General features: G+C 37.9%; 1 protein-coding gene across 4 annotated transcripts in view; it reads right to left on the bottom strand.

Annotated features, from left to right (window-relative positions):
* Nucleotides 1–20715, bottom strand: part of cora (erythrocyte membrane protein band 4.1 like coracle) — a 230775-nt gene extending 210060 nt beyond the window's left edge. For all 4 annotated transcript variants that reach the window (XM_069831604.1, XM_069831605.1, XM_069831607.1 and 1 more), the window contains exon 1: nt 20562–20715. The gene's annotated coding sequence lies outside the window, so the exon portion shown is untranslated. The remainder of the gene's footprint in view (nt 1–20561) is intronic.
* Nucleotides 20716–22533: the final 1818 nt, after the last annotated feature.

Below are 22533 nucleotides of genomic sequence, written 5' to 3'. Positions count from 1 at the left end.
TGGTTTATTTAACGACGCTCGTAACTGCAAAAGTTATAGGCCTATCTGCGTTGTCGGTGTGCCGGAATTTTGTCCCGCAGGAGTTCTTTTACACGCCAGTAAATTTACTAACATGAGCCTGTCAAATTTAAGCACACTTAAATGCCATCGCCCTGGGCCGAAATCGAATCCACAACCTCGAGCACAGAAGGCCAGCGCTATACCGACTACGTTACCCAGGCCAACTGTTATTATTATTATTATTATTATTATTATTATTATTATTATTATTATTTAACGTTTACACAGGGTCCAAGGGAGACTTATACGTCTAGCATGATTTTATTAAGAGAGATCACTTAGTCTGTAACTCCAATTCTACTCTCACCTATATGTGGCGGAACCTATTAAGCTACAGTAAGTAACCCATTCCAACTTTGTGGTAACCAATCCATTCGGCGGACTGAGTCAGCGAACAAACGAGAGAATGGGGGTTCTGGCAGGGCTGCTTGGGAGTAACCTGAGATTAGGTCTGCCAGGATGGTATGAATTGGCAGCAGAATTCATATCTGGGTAGGTGGTGTAGGAGCCTCTAGATTCTAAAAGGTCAACGGCAGCATTTAAGGTCCGGTTAGGTTACCTACTGCGAAGGGATAGGAGGCAATCTTTAGCCAAGGTGACGGCAACTTCCTAAGAGTCGGGTCTCCAAAATCAGCTATCCCTCGCCCTCCAGATTGGGGGAGGGGCTTATGGCTGACAACCTACCCAGTAAAAATATTGTTAGGAAACCAAAATAGCCTCGGAAATGGAGGAAAACCACAGAAGAGGTGAAGACCAAAATATGGTCCCTAGTTATAGGCTATAAGATCGACCAGTTCAAAATAAAACAAAAAAAATAATCAGAAGTATTCAGAATATGTAAAGAAAAAAAACCATCAACTTCACGTAGAAATCACTTCAGGGCGAGGAGGCGAGGACAAAACAACGCTCTACAACTATATTCATTTACACTAAATACGGTGACAATTAATTTCCCTAATTTTCTGTAAAAATATTTTACTGCAAAAGAGTGACCGGAAACGGAAATAAAGACTGGGCGTTGTCCCGCTCCCTGTACAAAGATTACAACTGCATCGGGTCATGGTGGCGCGACATTTATGTCATTATTCATAAAACCTACAACTTCAAAGCAGACAAATGTCGACGGTAAACATTTCGGAATGAGAATTCCCACTTCAAATTACATCCTAACGCTCGGCAAAATAATATCCTACCCTTAATCCGACTTCTATCATTTTATTTTCAACGAGGATACATTATCTCATCTGCAAACAATTTAGAACTGCTTCCTCTCTACGCTGTCTTCAACGCCAAGTAAATAGTCGCAGTAAAATTCTACTGTACTACAGAATGCTGTCTTGAATAGACGGGCACTTACTAATTTGTATATTAAGTGGGAAGCTAACGGAACTTTACACAATCTACCCGGTACCTTAGTGCAAAAGCAACAAGGCTTACGATTAAGTAAATTCTGGTTCGATCTTCAGCGTCTAAGGATTTTCTTTCTGGATTTCTCTCGTTCTCAACTTCATAAATCCCATTCATTTTATCCCTGTACGTGGCGGCCGGATAGCTCAGTTGGTAGAACAGCTGGCTACGGACTGGAAGGTCCGGGGTTTGATCCCGAGTGATTACGAGATTTTTTGTCGTTGCCAAACTTTCAGAACGGCCCCGAGGTTCACTCAGCCTCCTATAAAATTGAGTACCAGGTCTTTCCCGGGGCGTCACATATTTAGTTTCTTACAGCCCCGAACCCCTTGCAAGGACGAGTTTTGCGTACCTTTTAAATTTTCCTCCCAATTCTCCTCTTTCGATCGGATTCTTTCGATTCGGCGGCGAGATCACTTTTAACCTTTCAGAGCGTGGTGCCAACCACACTACCTCATTCTAGTGCCGGGGTCATGGAAAGCATGGGACTCTACCTCCATGCCCCCCAACTGCCTTCATGGCATATGACGGGGATACCTTTACCTTTTTACCTATACATCACCCATGTATTATATAGTTCATAACACGGACAACTAGCCCTGAGGCATGAGGGTACATACATTTGTAATAGTTCCAGATCACCAAACCAAAAATTAAAACATTTCTGCACAAGAAAACATCATCTGTTTATCACGGGAAGTTTTGTACATCATTCCTGACACACGGTAATACGAGGTGGCATGTGATACAGGCTGCAATTCGTCATGGCATATTATCCACTAGATCATCAAGCCGAGATCATAGTTGTCCTATTCATTGGCGAATCTGCGTAAGTCGTGCAGAGTACGTGGTCGGTCCGAACGTCCAGAAACAGCTCGTTTCAATCGATACCAAGCATGTTCAATCGGGTTCATGTCTAAGGAACTCCAGTCGGGTGATCTCAGCACGATGAAGGTGTTCACGGAAACTGCACGATGGACACGGGCGTTAAGATGAAATCCTCTCCAAAATACTGGCGGTACGATTCCACAATTTGTTGCAGAATGTTATCCCTGTACTGCAGAGTGTTTAGTTTGCCCTCAACAACCACGAGAGGTGTGCGGTGACCCCATGTAAAGCCACCCCAGAACATCACTCCGCCATCAACTTGTTGCACACGTGGGACACTATTAGAGACGTGGGAAATTACCGGGTTGCCTACAAACACGTTGTCTGCGATCGTCAAACAGGTTCGACATTCGTCGGTAACCAGTACTTGCGCCTATCCTGGAGCGTGCAGGCAGCATGAGTTCTTGCCTATCTGTAACGGTATGCATGGTGTTGTGGTGTACGAGGTGGTCCTCGCCATGGTCGTCAGGAATGCAGATTCGCAAAATGTAACCTTCTCCTAACAGTTGATGGGACACATGACGTCCTGCAGCCTCACGAAGCACTCAGCCCGCAGTTGCTCCGAGCCAACAGTCGAAGATATCGATCATCACCAGCAGTTGTCGACGTGGACGGCCTGTCCGGGCTGTCTTCAACACTACTTGTCAATCGGAACCGATTACATGTCCGCACCACATCACCTTGACTCCGGTGCACATGTCGAGCAACTTCCCTGGCTGACAAGCCTTCTTCACGTAACGTGATTATGCGGAACCGATCAACGGTCGACAGTTCATTCGTGGTATGATGGAAGTTCACTACACCGTTCCAAACACGATTCTAATGCTTCTTTGTCAGTACTCCAACTGAAATCTACAACCCATTAGTGTGGCGTTCTATCAGTACATACAGCTGTGAATGTGTTCACATACAACTTACGTGAGGACTTTCCTATCTGCTCAGGAATGGTCACAATAGCAACACACCCACACGAAATATGGGGGTGATGTAAAACTTTTGTTGATGTATGCATACAAGGTGTCCCATTTATCTTGTGCACCTATAACTTTGTTGTTAGGATAGGTATTGGAATTTTTGTTTTTGAGCGTTGTGTTAGAACGAGGGGCTAACATGAGTGTGGAGATTTGGTGCATGTAACTATATTATGATATAAGATACACGTGACGTCATCAATTTTTCAAATAGCACTACATACTTTAACTTTAATCATGTTACAGTGATTACACACATTAAGACGAGTTCAAAAATGTATCACATCGACTAAGATGTGGCGCACCCGTTCAGCTGAGATACGCATAACCTCGCTAATTTCCAGCACTTTCAGTCGACGGTTATTCAACATCATATCATGGATTTTTTCTATGATTTCTTCACTTGTTGCTGTTACTGGACTCCACTGCGGGGGTCGTCTTACACACTCTCTCGACCATGTTTAAATAGTGCCCCCATTTTTTTCACAATCGAAAACAACGGAGCGGATTCCCCCAGTGTAGCATCCATGTCTGTTTTAATTCCTGTTGGACTCATTTCCTTTTTTACGAAAAATATGACAGCACGATGTTCTATATTGTCAATTTTTGCCAATCTGTTCGGTGCACTCACTTCAAAATTGAACTACACAAAATAAAGTCAACAGAAAATTATGATTTTTCGTGCTTGAACTAATGTAAAATCGCCGCTAACAATAGCAGCTTTGTTGACACGTTTTCAATGCAATTTAAGTGTCAGACCACGAACGTTTCAAACGCACCTCGATCATCGCTGAAAAAAAAATAGCTTAAATGCGCAGGTCGCTGCCGAATAAATTTGTAAACCTGAAGATGGAATAATGCATAGAAATACTGCATCAAATTTACTCAAGCCTTTCAATGAAGGTGACACCAGTATAACAAAACCTTGATCAAGATCATCTCACGTAATATGGGGCTCTGTGAAGGGCAATGTAAGAACCGTTGTGAAGCACCTTTGTAATTGTCTCTTGTAAAAGTTCAGTTTACGAGTAACCAGCCTCGACAGGACGACCAAAGGATTAAAATATGCCACGTAGACATAAGTACTCTATTTTTACATCAGATTTAAATTCCCAATTTAAAAGGCATTTATGAGAATACATAATACAAATGACATAATTTTGCAAAAAAGAGAAATAAGAACAATGAAAGTTTATTTTTGGCGAAGAATACAATGTTTGCAACAAGTGTCTTATTCATGATGACGATACCATCAGCTACTTCAGTAGATCACATGTCATGTCTATTCAACATCTGTGCGGGTCAGAATGTCCTTAGGTGTAAAGGTGATATCTGTTCCCAGGTCTTTTTTTAACAATGTGTGGTTGGCCTTGCAGAGGATGGGAATGAGAAAGTCATTGTACCACGATTTAATATTTCAAAGGAATTTGTTACATAAGCTCAGCCAACGCTATTGTCGAAGAGAGACTGAATGTGCATGTTATGCCTTCCTATAAGAAAGCCACAAATAATTTTCCAGCAATCAAATTCCTTATACTTCCAAACAAATCATATTTTGAAAAATGTGCAACTATGCTGAAAAAAATGCTCCCAGATCATAATCCATTTTATTTCTATATCGTTCATCTCGTTACAATCGCGCTTCACGATTCAAGTTCCAGTGGACAAAGTAAAATACTCCAGTAGAATCTAAAAGGCATACTGGGGACTAGGATCTAAAAGAAATGTTCGTAGTTTATGTACTCCTTTTTAGATTTCAATGCAAAAATTCTCAGTGTCATTCAAGAAGTATTAAAAGAATTTTAGTCGGCTATTTAATGACGCTATATCAACTACGTTTTTAGCGTCGATGGAATTTGTGATAGCGAGATGGTATTTGAAGAGTGAGGCAGATAATTCGCCAGAGATTACATGATATTTGCCTTACAGTGAGAGAAATCTTGAAAAAAACAACCAGGTAATCAGTCCGTGCGGGAATCAAACTTACGCCTGACAGAAACTCCGGATCAGCAGGCAAACGCGCTACCGTCTACTCTATGCTACGCGTCCGGTGGCAGTATTAAATTAATGATTGTTATCAATATTGTAAAGTCCTCAGCGGCAACCTGCAAACTTTTATTTCTTCATAAGCAACTTACAAAATCCTAATTTACATTTTAAAATCTTATATAAACTTAAAACATACTTCCAAACAACGTAATCTGAGCATTATAAATCCTAGTAACAAGAAGCCTACTAACATAGCATCTTCTAACTCGTACATCTTTGATAAAGATTCGTTTTTAGAAGGATTCTTTGATTCTTACGTCCTTATTTATCAGTTTTTGAAGAGAAAGTTTTGTGAAGCCGAAAATATCTATTTCAATTTTCTTTTAACATTTTTCAGCATTACCTGAAATCCAAAATTTGCTTTTGGACATGTTATCCGTTCGTGTACAGCGATTTCTTCCAATCAGGAATAATTTTGTTCATATTAATATCTTAGAGTCAATTAACTGGGAGCAATATATATGAAATATTTACTGAATTATTTTTCCTTTTAGGTTATGAGTTTCGTCTAAGTTCTAGTGCCTCCAGAAGAATCAACACAAAAACCACTTACGTGCATTATAATCAAGTCAAGCCAAAGAACTGGCGGTATTTAACCTCCATCCTCATTATGCGTCGGCAAATATCAATATTAGGAATCAATATTGCAGCTTCCTCTTCAACGGTATGATTTCACAGTACTGCTGGTTATTTCACAAAGAAATACTAGAGAAGTACATTATAAACACTGAACATCAATAATCGTAAATATAAAAGTACCGTATTATTGGCTAAATGATTACAATATACAATAGCTATTTTTTTTTTATAATTGCACAAGTGTTCTGGAACATGACTTGTCTGTTTCGGAACTACATACAGGTTCCATCATCAGAGCAAAAGTAGACTAAGACCAAAGAGACCCCAGCGGTGGCTGAGTGGTCAGACCCCCAGCCTGTCATATAGGCGGTTCGAGTCCCGGTCAAGTCTGGGATGTTTCATTGAAAAATCCATAGTGACACTTGTGGCGATGAAGATCGCAGTTGACGTTTTTCTCGGGGTTCTCCAGTTTTTCCCCATAAGAATCATAAGCGTCACTTTTACTGAAAATGAATTATGGCGCTTAGAATAAATTGCCCGGCACTGTGCATCGACTATAAAAGTTCCATGAGCCCCAACATTTTTTTCTCTCTGATAATTTGTTTGAACTTTGACTAGCGTATTCACCACCGTGTTGGGTAAGTATCGTAACTGTCTCTCCTGTGAAGTTAGCAAAATGGTGCTTACGATACTCTGCCTTCCAGAGGACGATTATGAATATAAGTCATTCCGTCACCATTTCTCCATTTCGTCATAATTAAATACTTATTCCCTGATTACCGGCTCATAGGGACGAGTGGGTGCGCAGCGAACCTTAGTGTAGTCAGCCGATGTGGGTTTTGGAATCCGCCTAGCTTGAGGATTAGTGCAATAGATCGTAACAGGTCGCAGTGCTAGGCCATAGTGCTTCCCTCCCGTAAATTCCATTCCATTACCAGAGACGTCGCCTACTCTGTTCAGCTCGTTATGCCAGACTAATCCAGACGACTAAGCAAATGTTCTAATAGACTATTCTTTATATGGGAAACTATGCGACTTAGTTCATGGAGGTCGCGACTTTTGGCCGCCCAAAACAACACGAGCTATTCGTGCTTAAACAACGTTGGCTAGTTGCTATTGGTGTAATTTAAATATTACATGCGCCTCCACAAAATATTGTAGCTACGAAGACGAGACTCGTGAACTAAGCTGTTATAATTGTTCAAATCAAATGAGACATTCGGAAAAAAAAAACATGAACATATAATATAATACAAGAATATATGACACATTACTATAAACAATTGAATCTGGGTTAACAGGACTAATTATATTAATTTCATTAGCACAGAGGAGAAATATCTAAGCAATTATGTTACAAAAAGAGTACTTAATATGATCTGTGTAGTATTATCCATCACGCAATAGGCAACCAAGATGGCGTATGTGTTTCTTTTTTTTTTCCCTCTGAGTCATGATAATACTTCATTTCTGTTTATCAAAGAATAATAATACCGAAATTAATTAATAAGACTAAATATTATTTGTGTTAGAACAAAGAAGAAAAATTCAATCATTGTGTTTCAAAAATAAATAGTTCATAATATGATCTGTAAAGTATTACCCAGCATGCATCCAGTCGAAGTACTGCCCATGATGCAATGAGGGAGCGATCCAATCAGTAGCCAATATGGCGTCTAGGCAGTGATATGTAAACAGACCTGCTTGTGAACGATCAAGACTAAGGAGTTGGCTAACTAAGCTGAGAACATATCGAGTAGTAATAATGTGTAGGGTTATGCATGTAAGTAATTATATGGAATACATATTAGATTTTTCTCCTCTGTGTTTTAAAAATATGTAAAATTGGTTTCCATGTCTTGCTCAATATCAGTCCTGGTCATAAGAGGAGAATTAAAGGGACGAAGAAACATCCTTTCATATTTTGTTTGTTTACACCGCCTTATAAAGTGCAGTAAGGATCTGTGCATCAGTGGTGGATTTTAGGCGGCCAGCGAGAGCCGAAGTTCGTAAAAGCTATGATACCCTGATACAACATGTCACTGATCTTCTTGCCTGCTCGTACCGCACCAAAACATTACTGTCTCAGCTAGGGAAGGTGGAGTGGGCAGTTGAGTGATGTTTGCTGTGACTCAATAAAGTCATTAAAGCCCAGGCCTGCTCAATATGAATCCACTATCACGATTTAAAGTATTGGAACAAATATGAATTTCTATAGCCCCTCTAATTAAGCGTTCTCAATAGTCAGTCTGTAGTAAGGAAGTTGTTCTTATCGGTAATTATTTTAAAGATACAATGGAAAGTATGAGGAAAGAGATGACGTCACTGCTACTACTCAAATTTTTATTTTATTTCCTTTCTTTACTTTCTATACTTATCTTCTCACGTCAACATTTTTTTCCATCTTTCTCTTCCTTAGTTGTCTCCTCTTTATTCTCTTCTCACTTTTTGCATATCTACATCTACACTCTCACAAATAATGAATTATATTCCCGATTACTGGTTACTGCCATGAAGAATGCTCCTAAATGCAACTATTATGCCAAAATAACTTTTTTAATGGGAAAAAACTAAAGGAAAACTTGAAGGAAAAAGTGAATGAGGTAGAAACAAATAGTAAGAATAGAAACATTGAAGATTTATAGGCCTATAAGGGCATAAAAGAATTTAAGAAAGGATATCAGGCAAGCGTAAACGTGAACAAGGATGAGAATGGTGACTTGCTTGCAGACTCTCATTCCATCCTGAAAGTTAAGATCTTTCCAAACGCCTTTTCCTCGTAGGTAATATTTTTGCTTAATATGTTTTGCTTGTAAGGCGAGGATAAGTTACTTCCATCGGAAGAACCAAATAATTGTGTCAATTGTGAAAAACAATTGAAAGTTAGAAGTTACAATGATCATCAAAGGTGAATTTTGCTTTCGAATTGCAGTCTGAGTATAAAAGAGAGACTGCTATTACAAAGGATGGGAAGCAGAAGTAACTCCGAAAGCTTATGCAGTGAAGGAATAGTCGAAGTGGATGATGACTAAAAAGAATGGTAAGTACTAAATAAGATATAACTTAATTAAATAGCGTGAACTCTATAAATATATAATGAAATCGTAAATTAAAAAAATAAAAAAGGGCTGTATATACTGTTACAACTACCTTGTGACGTCATCTGTGACATACCTTTCCATCGTATCTTTAAACTTATCATCTAATGTATGATCTGATTTTCGTGTTTCAATACTACGTCCTATCTGACCTAGGTATACAGACTAAACCTCCCCAATTCGCATGGAATTTTGAGTCATGTGCTGTCTTTCACGGGTTTTAGGAAGTTGCTTATTTTATTTGGTAGAACAGAGATAGTTTTTATGTTGGCTTTGGCAAACTATCTGCTAATTCGCTTCGTGGTGGAGTCGACGTACGGAATTATTGCCAGGGAGTCCAATTTTTCTGTATTTTCATTTCTATACCTCTTATAGGCGTAATGTTTATAACTGATTCAGATACCTTACTTCTTGACTTACAAAAAAAAATGCATTTCCTCGACAAACCAAAAACAAGAGTTTATCTTGCCTGTGAGCATAATAAATGATTACAGGCCTATAATGTCTCTTGAATAATAGTAAAATAAAATAAATCATAAACAGTGACATTCGCAACACGATAAAAGAACTGAACTGTTACGAAACTGATACAAGTACAGTCAGAAAGACTGTTTCTTAATACTCTCAAAAACAAATTACATGTCAGAGTTTCAAAATATTAGGCTACGTATATCTGAAGTACCTACTAATTAACAATCCAAAATTATCCATGTCGAATAAAACACTTTCGTTACATGTCTATATTTTACTCATCTTCTTTCACGCTATGCAGAAGAAAAAACTGGAGCATGTCGTGTAAAAGGAAATAAACGGCTTCGTCTATCGCGATTCACGGTATGTTCACAAGAGAAGCTCGTCCATGTCAACATTTTGTGACGTTGTACTGATTTAGAAATAACACAACGCATGAATAATTTCCCTATTTGATGTCACAAGGAAAGGATGCCACCGGGAAACGCGACACTAATAAAGTTGTACAAAATTATACAGCTCAAAGGATACACTCCGTAAGAACTATCAAAGCCTTAAAAATAAACCTTCATAAACCTGTCATTATCAGGTGACTTCCCAACGTATCAATTACTACTCGCCATCTATGCATGTCGTAATAGCGTCAGAGGCTAGAATGCATGATGCAGTGTGTGCTGAGCTCTCTTTTATGCGTTTATTATTCTATCATAACCAGGCATAAAGAGAAGATATTATGACACTGTATGAAGTATGAAGTTGTTACGAACATGTAACGTATGTTCAACGATTTCATCTAAAATACTAGATGGATTTTGTTCATTCTTATTATTTACGAAGTCCATTGTTAGTGCAATTTCTGGAGAGTGGGCAAATGATCACTACCTGGGCTATAAAGATATTATCTGGCATCTTACACAAACATCAAGAATAAATCCCCAGGCATTTTGACAAGAAAACTGACGTATTAGTAATTCTTCTGAAATTTCTGCTCTTCCCTTTCTTATATTGTCTTTCAGTTCTTCCAACGCATGCAAGTTATTCCGATATACTTTATTTTTTTAAGCTCCCCCATAAATACAAATTGCATACGTAATACGTATTACAAAAATATCCAGTGTAAGATCTAGAAATTATTGTGTATAATAAAAAATAACCATCCATCACTTTATTTGTTCAGGAATAGCAGCCACATGATAATGTGAGTGGAGTAAACTTCAGCAACCGTGTGCCGGATGTTAATAATGGCTCTATTGATCCATATTCAATTTTTTTTCACGGATGAAGCATGGTTTTATTTACATGGTCATGTAGCGACACAAAACAAGATACTGGAGTGCAGAAAAATCCGATCTTGTACACGAAATGTCATTGCATGGCCAAAAAATTGGTGTATGGTGCGCAGTGAATGTTTACAGAATTATAGGGACTATCATTCATTCATTCATTCACAATTTTCTGCCCAAGGGCAGGTCTTTCACTGCAAACCCAGCATTCTCCAGTCTTTCCTATTTTCTGCCTTCCTCTTTGTCTCCGCATATGATCCATATATCTTAATGTCGTCTATCATCTGATATCTTCTTCTGCCCCGAACTCTTCTCCCGTTCACCATTCCTTCCAGTGCATCGGGACTACCCTATATTTTTTTAAATGCCAACAATGCGCACAGGTACAGGGATAACATAATCACACTATTCCTAGAAGAATTATCTGGCAATGAACGTATACAGCATTTTTAACAAGACTCCGCTATAGCGCATACAGTTATATCTCGTTAGCATTGAGGAAATTTTGTTAGATGTCATCAATAAGTATGCCCAGCACGATCCCCAAATCTCACTGTATGTGATTTCTATTTACAGGGGAACTTGAACAATAAAAAATGTATCACCAACTCTCATACGTTGGAAGAACTGAAAGACATAAGAAAAGAAGAACTAAAGCGTGATGCGTGTTAATGCAAATTTCCTTAAAAGATGTGAGAAATATGTGCCGGCACAAGGACATCATTCCCAACAACTTCTATGACAAAGTAGATGGTTACTGTCATTTGCAAGAGCAATCTATGCGCTTGACTTAAGGGACTTTGAACATCGGACTCTGTCGATAAACAGAGTGCTTCCAGCCGCCACGCGTGGCCACACACTGACGGATGAACATTGATTTGAAGATTCTGTACTACTACCAATAATATATATATATATATATTTTTTTTTTTTCTAACAAATGAGTTTGATATGCAGACGTTCTTGGTAGCATCTGACCGTACACAACAAATCTTTGTAGTACAATAATAATGTTTGCTTCTTCGAAAGATGCATGGCTTTTTTAACCTCATGAAAGAAAAAACTGCCAAAATGATAGGTAGACGATTATCTGTTTATCGATTTTCATGAAACGGATCTTACTTTTACCCATAGAAAATTAGTTTTTGAGTTGATTTTTAGTGGGTTATTTTATGACGCTATATCAACATCTCAGGTTATTTAGCGTCTAAATGAAATTGTAATAATGCCGGTGAAATGAGTCCGGGGTCCAGCACCGATAGTTACCCAGCATCTGCTCATATTGGGTTGAGGGGAAAACCCCGAGAAAAACCTCAACCAGATAACTTGCCCCGACCAGGATTCGAACCCGGGCCATCTGGTTTCGCGAGCAGACGCGTTAACCGTCAGTCCACAGGTGTGGACTTAACGAGTTGATAAAGCCAACTGAAAGTTCATGGAATAGTGTACTTTACTGTATTCTCACTCCTATAGAGATTATGAACCGAGGCTGGGCAATCATAAGTAGAGATATTTGGGTTGGCATAGTGCAAATCTATCATTTAAAATAACGCAGGTTCACGAATCACGATGTCCCAATGGGAGAAAATATACACTTCGCTTTATCGAAATAAGATAAACTTAATTTATAAGTCTGTGAGAAGTACTGTAGTTGTGGTGACTGTAGTTATAAATGTTCTCGGTGGTTTTCCGATTATCATTCTCGCTGTTAAAATCAGAGGTTTAGGAGTTCAAAGCCGACCGAGGACGATGAATTTTAAAGAACGATGGAATAGGGTTTACAGGAGGAGGCACTATGGCCCAGCACTGCGACCTGTTACGATATACTGTGCTAACCAACAAGCTAGAAGCATTCCCAAACCCACACCGGCTGACTACACTAAGGTTCGCTGCGTACCCAGGTTTCGTGCAGGCAACCACCCTCGTCCCTAGGCCAGCCCCATCCGTGCGTCGCCAGCCGGAGATCGGGGTTAAAGAACGGTAAACTCCTACCTCTGATAGGGGAATAAAGCTATTGGTTCCATGTCATACACGACCAAGATAAGTCATTGTGCACCGCTGTTTAGTAACGGTTAGCATGTCTGATCGTGAAACGAGAGGACTCGGATTCAAATCGTGGTTGGAACAGGTTACCTGGTTGAGGTTTTTCCTCAATCAGCTGAAGCAGAATTGCTCGGTAAATTTTCAGTATTGGACCTCAGACTCATTTCGCCAGCATAATTATACTTCCCTTCTTTCATCATCTCCGTTTATTTCCTATATTTCGGGTTTGCTCCGATGTAGAGTCGGCTGTGGTCGCCACCGAACGTGGACCCCGTGGTATGTACAGTGGGACCTCCTCCCCTGGGCTCATGGTAGCTCGAGAAACCAGGATTGAGAGAACACGGTAATGTCTATGCGGAAAGGTAAAAGGATTCTGTAGGGGAGTTCGGATCCGGCCCGTAGGGGAATCTGTAGCGCGGGGAGTCTTAGAGCATGCACACTTGGTCAAAATGAAAGTGGTCGGTCTCTTGAGCAGCGAAAAAATTTTCTAAGTCCCTTCGGATGAGCGCTCAGTTCACTACCGTAAACCTCCGTGCGAAGTGCGCCGCTTTAGTTAACTCCATAATACAAGGCGCTGATTTGGGCTACCTCTACAGCATGCTTCGAATCTCCGTAGAGAATTTTTTTGTTTTGTCCTTCCTTTTATTTTTTACAACTCCTTTTAGTGTAATATAATCAAATAATTTTGCTTATGTTAATTCATGTTACTCACAGATAATTAAAAAATTGGTGAAAATTTATGATTATAATTCCAGGAAATCAGGATATAGTTTGTCATCAGAATTATGGTTTTCTTCTTGTTTACAGTTACTACGTTTAGGTCCCGATGATCACGGATTTAGATTGGTATAATAATCATATTCCCTGTAGCACAACTCGCAAATTAATTATTGTCAAAGCCAGGGACGTGGCTCAGTCAGTTAAGGCGCTTGCCTGCCGGTCTGAAGTTGCGCTCGGGCGCGGGTTCGATCCCCGCTTGGGCTGATTATCTGGTTGGCTTTTTCCGAGGTTTTCCCCAACCGTAAGGTGAATGCCAGGTAATCTATGGCGAATCCTCTGCCTCATCTCGCCAAATACCATCTCGCTATCACCAATCTCATCGACGCTAAATAACCTAGTAGTTGATATAGTGTCGTTAAATAACCAACTAAAAAAATGGTCAATTATTTAACCGTCAACATATTATTTATTAAATGTTCCTTAGACAATAGAGTGTAAACCAGCAGGGATTAATAAAATAATTAACACAGCATTCTAATACCTCCACAGCATGCTTGGTGTGGAGCAGTGGTTAAGCTACTGAACTTCTATGCAGACAATTCGAGTTCGAATCTCCGGAGTGAATTATTTGTTTTGTCCTTTCTTTTATTTTTTACAACTCCTTTTAGTGTAATATAGTCAAATAATTTTGCCTATGTTAATTCATGTTACAAATTGGAAATTTATCTTTTGAAGAGGTGGAGAAGTTCAAATATCTTGGAGCAACAGTAACACATATAAATGATATTCGGGAGGAAATTAAACACAGAATAAATATGGGAAATGCCTGTTATTCGGTTGAGAAGCTTTTATCATCCAGTCTGCTGGCAAAAAATCTGAAAGTTAGAATTTATAAAACAGTTATATTACCGGTTGTTCTTTATGGTTGTGAAACTTGGACTCTCACTTTGAGAGAGGAACATAGGTTAAGGGTGTTTGAGAATAAGGTTCTTAGGAAAATATTTGGGGCTAAGAGGGATGAAGTTACAGGAGAATGGAGAAAGTTACATAATACAGAACTGCACGCATTGTATTCTTCACCTGACATAATTAGGAACATTGAATCCAGACGTTTGAGATGGGCAGGGCATGTGGCACGTATGGGTGAATCCAGAAATGCATATAGAGTGTTAGTTGGAAGGCCGGAGGGAAAAAGTCCTTTGGGGAGGCCGAGACGTAGATGGGAGGATAATATTAAAATGGATTTGAGGGAGGTGGGATATGATGATAGAGAATGGATTAATCTTGCTCAGGATAGGGACCAATGGCGGGCTTATGTGAGGGCGGCAATGAACCTCCGGGTTCCTTAAAAGCCAGTAAGTAAGTATGTTAATTCATGTTACTTACAGAACTTACAAAATTGGTGAAAACTTGTGGTTATAATTCCAGGAAATCAAAATATATTTTGCCATCACAATGATGATTTTTCTTCTTGTTTACAATTACTACGTTTAGGCCCTGATGATTACAGTTTTAGATTAGTATAGTAATCACTAATCATATTCCCTGTAGCACAACTTGCAAATTAATTATTGCCAATAATTTAACCGTCAACATATTTACTGAACGTTACTTAGGCATTAGAGTGCAAAGCAGCAGGAATTAATACTAATTAACACAGTATTTTAATATGAAAGCCCCCAGTTGTCGTTTTTAGTGTTACTCCCATCTAGCGTCAAAAGTTTCTATTAAGACGAAAAAAATAATAAAGCGAAAGGTATTCGAAGGATAAAAAAAAATGACGAAAACCTGTTATATTTTCACTGATGCATTTAAAAGGCAACAAAAAAAAAGTTTAGCAATTCCACGAAGATTTTAACTCTCAACCTCATGAACTGTTAGCTATCACTCTACAAACTATGATAAGAGTTTCACTGCTGTCAGAATGGCATTGTAACGAGCAATGGTCATACTCCACTTGAGAACCTGTTATACAGTATATAGTATTTGTGTTACAATATTCAGTTTAAACGATCTGTTTTAAATCTCGTATATGAGTTATTTGCTCGGAAGATTTGTGGTTAATAGTTGCGTTCCCCATTATAACTACTAGAGGAATATACGCAATCTTTTGAACAAAGCCTGGCTGTCCCGAGCGCCCACGGAAATACCCGATTCGAACTTAGTCTCTCAGACGCCGCCCACTTTCATTTTGATCAAGTGTACACTATTTCATTTCGGGTAGTAAAATGGGTCCACCCAAGCGGCCTATGTGCGAGGACAGTCCCCAGCATGTGCCCCTTTTCTCAAGGGGGACTAACAGATAAAAGATAAGCCATTTTAAGCTGAACTGTCGGTGACAGACAGAAATAAAATACAATATTTGTAGATAAACGTTACGTTGGTTACGGAAAAGAAACCTGCCCCTGAGAGCTCCAGGCAAAATTGTCGGCTACTTTCCGCCCATGTAGAATTCCGCCGCTGAATAATCTCTGTAGTTGAAAGCGTCATTAAAATACTACTACTACTACTACTACTACTACTACTAATAATAATAATAATAATAATAATAATAATAATAATCTAATCTAAGCCTACACTTCTTTTATCATGCACTAAGTAACATTCAGTTAAGAATTATTTTTACAAATGTTATAACAGAAACGAGTGGACCGAAACTTACGAAACATCTATATAAAAATGTTCGGCTTTAAATACTGAATGCTTCGAAAAAATCAGACTGTGGATTATCACAAAGGTTGTATATCGCTGACCACAAATGCAATCATTCCCCTTGACCTAGCAAAACTAGTTTTATTAAATAAAGCCTTCACCGGTACAAATGCACCCATTTACAACTAATGCACATATGCTCAAGTGAAATACTTTTGCCATTCTACTATGAATTCATTAAGTAACCAAATGATGTCATATTTTATTGCTAGCCTTCCTCGCCGATTCTTTTTTTATTCATAACCTAATCACACCATGGAGACCTCTGCTCTTTCAACCAGTTACTGCTTGGAAGGAGGAGTGAAGGGAGGTAAGCTCTCTTCAGTTTCTGAATTAACAGTATATAACCTACTTCTCACACTACCTTTGAATATAACAGAGAAGCATGTTAATGTGTTTCCTTGCGAATTAAACTAACGCAAACAACTTCTAAATCTTGGTTTTGACTTTTATTTTTAAGCACTTCTTGAAGCTAAAAAAATCTTGGCAATACCTATGTTGGAATCTTTCCTACACATAATAATAAATACGGTAAATACTCAACATTAATAGCTATCAACTAATGCTCTTAAAAAAAAAAAGTCTTCAAAACTATTCTGAAAATAATGAAATTCCTAAATACAGGCGCAAGTGAACTTGTCTCACAAGCTGAGAAATGTCACAAATTATTACAAAATGCCAACAATTAGTAAAATTTATAACCTCGAGTGCATTAATCTTGAAAGAATTTCGCCGACAACTCTTAGTTCTATCAAATATTTTCGCTCACAATTTTATTACTATCGGCCCGGAAATGAATGATTAATGTGGGTACTGGAACCTTTCTCTGGTGCAAATACCTTGTTGCCACTTCCATTCTTTGCAACTGTATTCAGTCTTGTCATTCATCAGTCTCTGTCACAATCGAAGGTAATAACGACAACAATGCCGTGTACTATCCTATCAGCATGAATAAGTCTGTTCAATTACCCTTGACATAAGGTCAGGTCAGTTCGCGATTATAAGTCTGTTTCCGATAATGGAAACAGATTGCACACGAGGATATAAATTCTACTAGAACTATTGTATGTAACTTTTAACACGTAAATGATTTTGAAGGGCTAACATCGAACTCTACATTCTTTAGATTGTTGTAGGCTAGATGAAGACAGCTGCGCGACAAAATTTGTATCGCAAATGTTACGATATCAAAACAAATACCCACCTCTTACCGGATTCTGAAAAGAATAATATGATTACAATGGATGAATGAATTAATGAGCCAATATGTCCCATGAAGAACAATAGTAGTTACAAAACAATGCTGCCAATAATTTGAGTTGATAAAAATTGTAAGAATGCGTCGACATAGCGGTCCAATGGCTAGAGCACTACACTCATGATCTTAGGGTCCTGGATTCTATCCTCGGCGTACCTCCGATTTATGACTTGTATTGGGTTAGTCCGTGATCCAGGTAACACATAGGTGTAGCTCCGGTTCCCCTACGGCATCACAAAAATGCATCATCTCATCGTGGATATAGCGTAAACTAACCCCTATGGTGCACCCTGGGCAGCAATCTGTCGGTAAATTGAACTGGCTTCATATGGGTAAATGACGCGTCATTAGACCAAAAAAAAAAAAAAAGTACTGTAGGAATGAAATAAAGAAGTTAACATATCTTTTCGTATGTTTTAAGCTTTTCACAACAATTCAGTTACTGTATTACGTAACTAAGTTATGAATGATTATTTATTTGGCCAAATTTTCTTGAACTATCATTCAAAAGAATACATAACTTCTTATTAATTCTGAACAAATGTACATGAAATTGATACAGATGTAATGTAATCACTTTTAATATTTTCCATGTATTTACATAAATCGGCATTCAAAAGTGGTGTGTTAAAATAGAGTAGGCCTTGCTTCAGTGGTTCACTCGTGCATAGATACACGTTCACAAGGGACTTAACTTTGAAATCGAGGAACTCTTCTCTATCTTTCTCTACCTGGCCTAATGTTGCCTGCCAGGTTTTGGGTTTTTTTAATTACCGGTAATTAATTTATTTTACGACGCTTTATCAACTGCAATGATTATCTAGCATCTGAATATAAATTAAGGTGATAATGCCAGAGAAATAAGTCCATGGTCCAGGGTCGAAAGTTACCCAGCATTTGCTCTTAATGAGTTGAGGGGAAATCCCGGAAAAAACCTCAGCCAGGATTTGAACCCAAGACCCGCTCGTTTCAGTCAGACATGCTACTGTTACTCCATTTCTTGAACATAGGCCTATTAACATTTTGGTCTATACTATGTTCGTCTTGGATTATCGGTACTTTATACTTCGGGTAATGAAAAAGTAAAATGTAAATTTTATAGTTCAACATTATTATTATTATTATTATTATTATTATTATTTACGAAACAATAACACGATAGTGTTGTCGAAAGCAGGATACCGGTAGCAATGGCAAAGAAAGCTTTTAACAGAAAAAGGGCCACATTCTGCGGCCATCTGAAAAAAGAACTAAGGCAGGAAGAGACTAGTGAAGTGCTTACTGTAGTGTGTGGTAATGGGCAGAAACATTAACATTACAACGAAGTAAAGCGAAACAACTAGAAGAATTTAAAATGTGGATATGGAGAAGAATGGAGCGTGCGAAATGGACAGACAAAATAAAAAATCAAGCTGGGCTAGAAGAGTGGGTGAAGAATGAATAATGCTGAAACTGATCAGGAAGAAAAAAAAGAAATTGGCTGGGTCATTAGCTGCCTACCGGGGGATGCACTGGAAGGAATGGTGAATGCGAGAAAAGTTCGGGGCAGAAGAAAATATCAGAAGATAGACAGAATTAAGATAATTAGACCTATATAGATCGTACATGGAGACTAAGTGGACGGCAGAAAAGAGGAAACGTTGAAGAATGCTGGGTTTGCAGTGCCCTTGGGCACAAAACTACGAACGCAACTATGAATGAATGAACGAACAAAAACCAATGTAATGTTAAGCTCGAGAGCTTTGTGATAACGTAGAACTTCAATATTTGTTTTATACTGAGTCCTGTAGGTATCAAGTGCCATTTTGCAAAACCAGATTTTTTTTAATTAACAAAAACACACAGAATCGTTATTTACTTTTAAATATAGACCTACCTTTTTGTCATTTCCCACAATACCCACAACAATGACTACATAAATTGTGTGGTAGGCTAATATAAGAAATGTGCTTTATATACCAGAAATTGCTTCCTCGCAAGTAGCTAACCAATTATGCGGTAACAAAACATATCACCATCGAAATTACAACATTTAGTGCATGAAATTACTAGGATCCAAATGACGTTCAACTCTGAACGGTCAGAAGTAAATGTTATAAATTTTAAAAGAAAGTTGCACTCGAAGGAGCATTCAGTTTACATCGCTTATTCTTGTAAGTTCTTTTATTGATCATTGTCTTCTTACACAATGAGAAACAATATATTTCATAGAGCCTTCACTACTGTACATACAGTAAAGAGTACGTAGGCCTATATTTGCAAATTACATTTGTAACACGAAGCTATTGCCACTCCTATAGTCTATGATAATAAAAACTTATGTGAGATTATTTACTTTTAATACATTGTGACTGATCAAAAGTTCCAAGTTCATAAAATCATGTACCGGGTATTAATATTCGCCTGAAGAGAGCTGTAGCCATTATTTCACACGTGTATTAACCCGAAAAAAAAAAAAAAAAACAGCATATTATGAGGGACACCCTATTCTGAACCTGTCACAAATCATATCCACTAAACATACTTTCGACCGTACAATGTCAGGGTGACAGGTTCAGGACAAAGAGAAGATAACGTAAATATTATTTCGGTATAATACGGGTTATTCTGAAAATTTAATATAGCCGGTAATATTACATTTATGTTTGCTTCTGTTCACAAAAGAGTAATTGCAAATAAATTTGCAAAACAAACTGAACTTAGGAATAGGCTACTAGGCCTACTAATTAAATTGCAAAATTTGAAATGCTATCCAAATTAAATAAAATTTGGTAATAGGGCTATACATTACCTACATCTTAAAATATTGATCTTGCTTCTACAGTTAATTTTTAATGTCGTCTTTAATTTTGTTTCACATATCTGAACATACCAGTTCAAATTCATATTAGGTTATCACACGGTAGCCCATTTGTCATAGTTAACTGAAACATGTTTTCCTTTCACGGATAGGATGATTGAACAAACAATTGCTAACTTTCTTAAACTAATAAAGAATTGGAAAAGAATAGACTGTTATTACCTTACAAGACTGTCAGAATATCCATGAAGACACCTAAACAACATAAAACAACAATCACAATTTCTCCTGCAATGGGTTGGGCACAGTATCAACAGACGCACTGACGCATTTGAAAGTAGTTCGATCGCCATTAAAATACTAACTACCGAAGTGTTCTCACATAATTTTAAAATTGCATTAAATTGCACCATACATATACATTTTAATGAAAAGCAGTATACAAATTTAATTAGCTATAAATTTAAACTACAAATAAAGATATGACTTAAAAGTTTTTGAAGCTTATACGAACTATTTTCAGTAAGGGATTTACCAATGTACTCATCCGCGTCAAGTTGTTTTCACTGTCGCTAGATGGCACAAACATACAAACATGGTTTAAACATGACGTAATCATGTTTACATCGTGAGCATGCTGTCATACTGTGTCATACCTTGCAAAAGAAAAAGTTCCAATTCAAATAGAAATGGATAAAAATAACAGTATTCCGCTCATAGTTACGTCATTTCCATTCAGTTTCAATATATCATTAAACTCTGAACTAAATGAACTATTCTAATACCGTACACTAAAATAATGCTGAAATTTGCATTGTCGTTTTAAACCGTACTGTACCAAAACTGCAGGTGGCTCTGACTATACGCTTTTTTCCTCACTTTAACGGAAAGGCCCGAAGGCTTGCACCGCAGCCTTAGGCTTATTGTGCTTACCACTCCTGTTCTGTGAATATTTGCCACCGAATGGTCACGTTCCTATACATATATAGCATGCTGCACTGTGAACTTAACACGGTCTATGGTAGTAATAATAATAATAATAATAATAATAATAATAATAATATGGGAATAAATTATGGCGAAATGAGTCCAACGTACAAATCCGAAAGTTATCCAGCAATTCTGCTTTAATTGGTTGAGGAAAACCAGGAAAAAAACCCCCAAGTAGGTAACTTGTCTCAAAGAGGATTTGAACCTGGGCCCGCTCATTTCACATTCAGACATACTGATACTCCATAGCAGTGGACTTACTGTATGACTTAGTATGAAAAACATGGAAATTTGTTAATACCAGAACTGTGTTACGTACTACATACAAGTACTAGAAAATGTAAATTACGATGACTGAAAATGGATTTTCAGTTGCTTTCTTATGATAAAAAAAAGGAAACAAAATATCAACATTGTAATAATATTCATAAAATAAATATTTCTTTTCTGGGGCAGGGGTTAACTGTGAAACTAAATCAAATGTGCTCAAGTAAGAGATTCCAAACCAGATTTCCGTATGGAGTTACCATTCTCCAGATTTTGTTTGGACTGTTTCTATTTTACGAAAACTGTACTACATTCAGACAACGATTGGTCAGAACTACAAAATGCCAAAATTACATGCATCAGAAACAAAAGCAATTTAGTCTCGTTTGGCCAATGGACAACAAAATCTTGATGGAGGTCAGTGAAGACCAAGATAGGGAGAAAGTTTATTTTCTTTTTTTTTTTTTGCATTCTTCAGCAGAATCTTTGCTGATCTAGAGTTATGTATGATAATCCGCCTTTCAGGTGCTCCAACCAAAAAAGTGAGTTACATATAACATAAGTCACTACCAAGAGAGAAGACTGCTGTCAAAAGTCAATCTGGTGGCAATGGGGGAAAAAAAAGTTCAGCATATTGTTCAAGGTTGACTTAATTTTGTTTATTGTGCCAAGATTTTGAAACATAAGCAAACGTCACCAAAAGGGTAGCATTTACTTTTATTATGTGTCAAACCATAAGTACTTATTCACAAGTTGTAATAACCATGTTCACAATATACTATCGATTTTTTGTGCCAGAAATTTGGAAATCTTGGCCATGAAGTCACCAAAACAACAATGGATGGAAAGTTTTTTTTATTGAGATTATTCATTCATTCACAGTTTTCTACCCAATGGCAGGTCTTTCACTGCAAACCCAGCATTCTCCACTTTCCTA

This window comes from Periplaneta americana, chromosome 7 (genome assembly GCF_040183065.1).
Source record: "Periplaneta americana isolate PAMFEO1 chromosome 7, P.americana_PAMFEO1_priV1, whole genome shotgun sequence".
NCBI classification, from domain to species: domain Eukaryota; kingdom Metazoa; phylum Arthropoda; class Insecta; order Blattodea; family Blattidae; genus Periplaneta; species Periplaneta americana.
Note: the sequence above shows the minus strand (reverse complement) of the source record. Positions and strands in the feature narration are given on the sequence as shown.